Raw genomic sequence first — 6,768 nt, 5'->3', positions numbered from 1 at the left:
CTGAATTCAAGCGATTCTCCTGCCTCAGCCTCCTGAGTAGCCCCAGCTACAGGTGCCTACCACCAAGCCCAGCTAATTTTTTTTTTCATTTTTAGTAGAGACAGGGTTTCACTAACATTGGCCAGACTGGTGTTGAACTCCTGATCTTGTGATCTGCCTGCCTCAGCCTTCCAAAGTGCTGGGATTACAGGCATGAGCCAGCACTCCCAGCCAGGACTTTTTAGTTATGTGTCTCCTATAGGCTCCCTCCTGTAGCACTCTGCATTACTCTTTCAGTTATTTTCTGGTCTCCCATACAATTAAATCATGAGGCTCTTAAAGCCAGAAATTCTGTTTTTGTTTAATGTCTATGTGCTTATAATTTACCATAGTGACTTAAATAGGGCAATTGCTTAATAAACTCTTGAAAGATATAATCAATTTCTTTTTAATATTAATTCCAGACTGCAGAAATATTCTTCTCAATATTTTCCAAGAACATGAAAATAAAATTCTAAATGCAGATATATATTCACTGTGTAAGAATTTAATGAGACTAGACTAATATACACAAATTTTCAGTAATCTACACAAGCATTCAGAAGTCTTGATGCTGCATTTATCCTTTTATTTATCATTTCTTAGTGATGCATCATATGCTATTCCTGAGAAAATATCTCAGTATTAACGTGAGAAATATTAGCATTGAGGGGCTGACAAAGTTGCCATACTTTAAGGAAAACATTTTTTTAAAAAGGAATAAATTTTATATCTCAAAGCTTTGTGCTATTTTTACAATCACAGAGAAATTAAATGAGATCTGATAGGGCCTGCTTTATTACTTGTAGTACTCTTCATTCCTTGAATCTTGGCATTGCTCAAATCTGTCCTCACTGGAAATAGAATATTATTTTTATTTTGATATGTAAAAATAGTAATAGGTAGTTTATCTTTAAAAGTTTGAGGAGTTAAATATGTTTTTAAAACACTGGAGAGTTATGTAGAATTTCTAAGACAAAAGTGACAGAACAGGAGGAATGATGTGTAGAAGTGTTGAGAAGGTTATGATGGATCACTGATCGTGGAACTTGATGATGAAGCCACCCACTATTCCTCTGGTTCCCTCCATAACCACTCATAAGATGGAACACCCTCTGCTCTTTCAAGCCAAGGGCCTTGGCTAACACTCTCCTCTGATACATAGCTCATGGCTTGCCTCCTTAGCCTTACCGGATGCTTTGGTTGATTTAAATTCCCCTTTTCTGTGGTCTCATGCACCCAGGCATTACTTTATCTATCCAAGCACCCAGAGCTCTGTAGTTTGATTTTAGTATGTTTATTAGTCTCCCTCCTAGACCATGAGCTTCTTTAGGTCTTGGATCATGTCTTATCTGATTGTTCATCACCTTTCTTTCTTAACAGAGAGCTTGGCACAGAGTAACTGCTGAATAAATAGTGATGGTTGAATGAATGGATACATGGATGGAGGAGATGAATAAGTACAAAATATACGAGGTCTTTGCCTCTTTCCCTTCTTGTAATGCAGACGGGATACGTGGAGCTAGAGAGGGGAATATGGGAGATTTCTGGTTAAGAATGTCTCTCTTTTCTCTCACCACCAGTTGTTTTTCGTGAGGTTTATACTTCCCATAGGTAGTAAACTTCCTAAAGCAATTAGCTCTACCATTCAGTTCCATCCTGCAAAGATCATGCATCCATCAGTCTATGCGCAGAGCTCAAAGAGAGATGACACTTGACATAAGAAAAATCCAATTCTAATGTCACTGAGCTGCCTGCAGATGTCACTCAGAGATAAGGCCAGTATCTCTGTACCTGTCTTTCTTTCTTCATTCTGGGTCACTGTCTCTTCAGATCAATAAAGAGGAAGAGATAAGGATTCTGTTGTCTGTTACGTGCCAGGCTTTATTCTAAGTGCTTCACTTAGTATCATCTTATCTCACCTTCACACAGTACTGCAACATAGGTAAAATTTATAGACAAGTAAACTAGGGGCTGGCTAAATTCATTAGAAGCAAGGGGACCCATTGAATGGTGTACCAGCTTTGGATCCAAGCATTGACTCAACCATTTGCCAAGATGTTACCTTAGGCAAGCCATTTACCTCTTCTAATACTCAGTTTTTTAGTCTGTAAATGGCAATATAAATGCTTTGTTTTGAGAGTGGTCGTAAGGGTTAAAGCAACTAGTACAGTGTTAGGCACATAGTGTTAAACAGACCTACATTATTATACAAATTTATTTGCAGTCTACTATCATTCTGTTCAATAGTAAAATTAACTCCAGCTTCCGAAGACCATGTCCCCAGCCCTCTACAACTTCAGCTTGGGGCAGGAATATTCAGTGGTCACAGAAGCAAGAAAATGTCAAGCAGCAATTTCATCTGGCAGCAAGAAAGGAGCTATTAAAATTAGCCACAATGACAAGGAGGAGCCTAGGCTGATAAGACGCAACAGAGAGGATAGGGGATAACCTGGTTGAAACTAGCTGAGTCCAACATGGTGGTGGATTTGATGCATGTCCTACCCCAAACCTAATTACATGCTCATTACCATACTAAATGACACACCCACCAGCACCACAGCAGATCCTAGCATGCCTATATTTTATATAAAAATAGATGCCACACCAATTCTAAGAAATCACCACCTATTTTTGCCTAGAAAACCTCCCGATTATTCCAGCCCCTAATTAGAAGAGCACATTAAAATAGAAAACCCAAATTCCTTTGTGCGTGACTTGTTCTCATGAGGATGCCTGCACTTCTCTCCTAAGTGTGTAGTTTCTCTTTCCAATGCAAGCTTCTTGTCTTTTGCATCGTTCTGACTCCTTCTCAAATTCATTCCTGTGATGGTGTCAAGAACCTGGGCACTGGCTGGGGCTGGGGTTTCACTAGCATCTGGAGACCTTCTGGAGCCCTCCAACAGTAGCTGACTCATCAAATACATCATGAGCAACACTGAACACATTTCCCATTGGGGCCACTTATTATGTGGAAAGCAGAGAGAATTTAGAATCTGAGGACATGTGAGTCCCCTCTCTGGCACTTAACCTGATCTTGGGCAGGTAATTTAAGTTCTATGAGTTTCTATTTTCTCATGTGTAAGAAGGCAATAATACAATGATACACTGAGATAATTTATGAAAAAATATTTGTAATAATATTTTAGTGTCCTCCAAAGATTGCTGTTACTGCTATCACTACTTCTGTATTTAGTGCTTACACTTCTACAACCATGCCGAGCTTTCTATACAGTCTCATTTAAAGCTCACAAAGCGCTTGATGTACTGACATTTATTATACAATCATTACAGCTGGCGAAATTAAAGCTTAGGGAGTTTAAGTCACTTTCTCAAGATAAAACGACCATTAAGTGGCTGTGTTGGGATTTCAACATATGTCCTCATACTCCATGACCTAAAAATGCTACTCTGTGGCCTGTAATGTGGTACAGAAAGGCCCTATTCAAACTAGTTTATCATATGATATGATGGCAGCAGTTAATTGTATCATGTAACTGAATACCTTCTTCATACCTGTAAGAAGGCATTTGAAAACGTTCTCTAGGATTCATTCTCAAATTACTTCCTTCTGAATTAGCAGGAGCTCGGGGTAGTTCTACACATCCTGCCATTACTCATCCTGGAAGGTCTATTGCTAAGACAGAAGGAGGGGAAAAGTTATACCCATTTCCAGACTACTGAGGGCTCAGGCATTGATGAAGATGAGACAGTCAGATGGGAGTGGTCCCTTGCAAACTCCTACTGGCCTGCGCACTGGGAGGAAGGCTCCCTGAGGTGGATCCTTGGGAACTTCGCCACATTTGCAGGGGGAAGGAGCCTGGCCCCTCCTCTTCCTGTGTGTGGAACCTGGAATTCAAACTGCCCCTAAGTCTAACAGGGGACTCCGGCCTTGCAGAGAGTCCCTGTTTCCCCTTTTCTTCCTTTTCACTCAATAAAACCCTGCTTTACTCACCCTTCAAACCGTCTGCAAGCCTAGATTTTTGTGACCGTGAGATGGACAAGGACCCTGTCTTTAGCTGAACTAAGGAAAAGTTCTGCAGCAAACGCAGTTGCAGGTACTGAAGAGAGCTCCTGGTTTGATCAATACACACATGAACTCGAAACCAGCTTTGCCATCTTGCAGCTTTAGCAGGCAAGCATTCTATGCCTCATTTCCCTCATTCGTAAAATGGAAACAGCTCTACTTCAATTACTTCATTAACATGAAAGCACACACAGTGACTCAAAAGCCAAAGATTTCCACAAAGATAACTAAAAGGGCAGGGCAAGTCTGCAAGCCTTTGCCAGACAAATAGCATTAAAAAATCACTTCTCAGTGTAGTACACCTAGTGATTCAAACATCCAAGTTGAAGTCGAACTGGGATTTGTTTCGTGAAAAGCAGAGGAGCCAACATGAAGGGGAAAATACAATTGAATATATGTTACAACTTGAAGAATATGATTACAGAGCAGCATTTGCTACTCAAAAGCCCCCACAAAGTGTGGCGTACTTGAGAAATTGACCTGTAAATGAGTACACTCTGTCGGGAGGAGACAGTATAGGACAAGTTTTGGCTTCATCAGCACAACGGTACTTAAAAGCCGAAGTCAGTTTCATTGCACGATGGAGCTGCTGCCTTGCAGAGTGCAGGGCAGGGAGAGAGCTCCTGAGAAGGAGACTTCAGTCCCCTTGCTGTGAGTCAAGGTTCACAGAGGAACATCTCAAATCACTCGTAGGTCTGCCTACAGGGAAAGGTTGGTGGACATTAAGGCTTTCAGATATTTCTGGCCTCTGAGTCAGGGGCTTTTCATGGTTTCTCAGCAGCTTCCCATGTTGCTTACCACCAGAGAAGAATGTGCTTGTCCTACGTCTTTTATTGCTGTGATATTTGTTTTTTCCCTGGCTAACACCAGTTCTTTTCTGCATTTTAGTAAGCATGAGTCAGCTTCCCAGGATCTGGCCACCCTGAGGCATTGACCCAGTTATGTCTCTGGCCTTCACAGAAAAGGGCTACATCCAGTCGCATCTTCTTAGAAAGTGTTGCTTTCTCACGCACACAGGCACAATCCCACACTCAGAGCATGCACATTATAGATAAAAAATATAAACATAGTTGGAGACCTGCTTGGCTGCCATGGAAGGGAATCTTGGACACTAAGGTCAGCATGTGATTTCCCATAGAATTACAAGAGAATGTGCTTGTAAAAAGAAATGTTGTCTTTTCTTCTTCTTTTTTTTTCTGCCTGAGGCGGGTCATGGAAAGTGACCTATACCAACACTTGCCATCATCCCTTTATGTGACCTTCCTCCCACTTCCTGATTCCTCAGATCTGTGTGAACCACACTGAAGCTCAGTACTGCAATAAAACTTTCTGCCATAAAATTCAAAATTCACCTGAATATTTTAGTCCAAGTTATTCATTTTCCAACTGTAGAAGTGTATGAACATTGAACATGCTCAGTGCACGTATGTTCACACCACATCCCAGGAGAGGAGATAGCCATATGGATGAATGAGTGAGATCTTCCACTTAGGCAGCATTCTGTATCTTCAAATTCAGAAGAGCACAAAGTGGACAGAACATACAGGGAAGCTCAATTGGACACATTTTTCTCATAAGAACTGTCCCCTCATTTACCAACTTTCTTCTATCAGCCTTTTTGAATTCACTTACATGAAAGCATGAGTAAAATACATAAAATTTTCTGAAGACGTCATAGAGGAGACAGAGGAAATTCACCTCACACATTCCACAGCCAAATTTTGGAAGAAAAGACATGATAATGGGTTGTTTTTTGTCCAAGCTTGTTCTTAGGCAGGGGTGCTGGGCTACAGGGGAACATTTTTCTTAAAGAAGAATCACTGGCACCTCATTGGTGCTCCCTTCCTCCCAGACATTCCCCCGGGAATTTGAAATTGCCCAGTCATTTTTGGAGGACTTATTTTCCATCTCAAGAAACTTATAAGCAGTTTCTAAACTTATAAGCAGTTTCTAACCTGCTTGTGAGGAATTTTTATACTAGCTTCTAAGAGACAAAAATCACAGTTGCTTATTATGCAGTAATATAAAAATATTCTTATATTTTATGTGTGAGTGCAGTAATATTATGCCACAGAATGAGGAAGTTTCTTTTGAAACATTTAGAACAATGGAAATAAAAATAAACTACAGACTTCTATATTTACAGATTAGAGAGCTGTCTAAAAGCAGTATTCTGTACTCTTCTGTGGAGTGACTGGTTAATTATATTTAATGGCTGAAAAGTAGACATATTGAAATAGCACGCAGTATCTCCTAAATGTATACAATTAGTCTGTGTCAATTAAAAATAAAATAAAACTTTATAAAAGCTAGGAAAAAAAGCTAGTCTACTATGTTATAACCATTAGTCATCAATAATAATTGTGAAAAAATATCAAAGTCAGTGGTCTCTATTTTGGAAAACTTTGGCTGTGGTTGAGTATGTTTCTCAGAAAAAAGATACATGATTGAGACAAATCTACTTAGACACTGGAATAATATCTTCTTTGTGGTTATATAAGTGATTTGGAGGGATAGTTGCTTTATCAGTCAGGGTCCAGCTGGGAAAAGAGAAGTCACTCTAGCTCTTTCAAATAGAGTAAATTTGATACAAGAAGTGGTAGTACTGGGGTAGAAAGGATGAAAAGCCAATATGAGGTAGTGAGGCACCCTAGAGATTTAGCTGCAGCAGTAACAGAACAGGAGTGATGCCAGACTTTGGACACCAGGGCTGTGTAGAAGGT

This window comes from Cebus imitator, unplaced genomic scaffold, assembly GCF_001604975.1.
Source record: "Cebus imitator isolate Cc_AM_T3 unplaced genomic scaffold, Cebus_imitator-1.0 Scaffold182, whole genome shotgun sequence".
NCBI classification, from domain to species: Eukaryota; Metazoa; Chordata; class Mammalia; order Primates; family Cebidae; genus Cebus; species Cebus imitator.
This window is presented reverse-complemented; position numbering follows the sequence as displayed.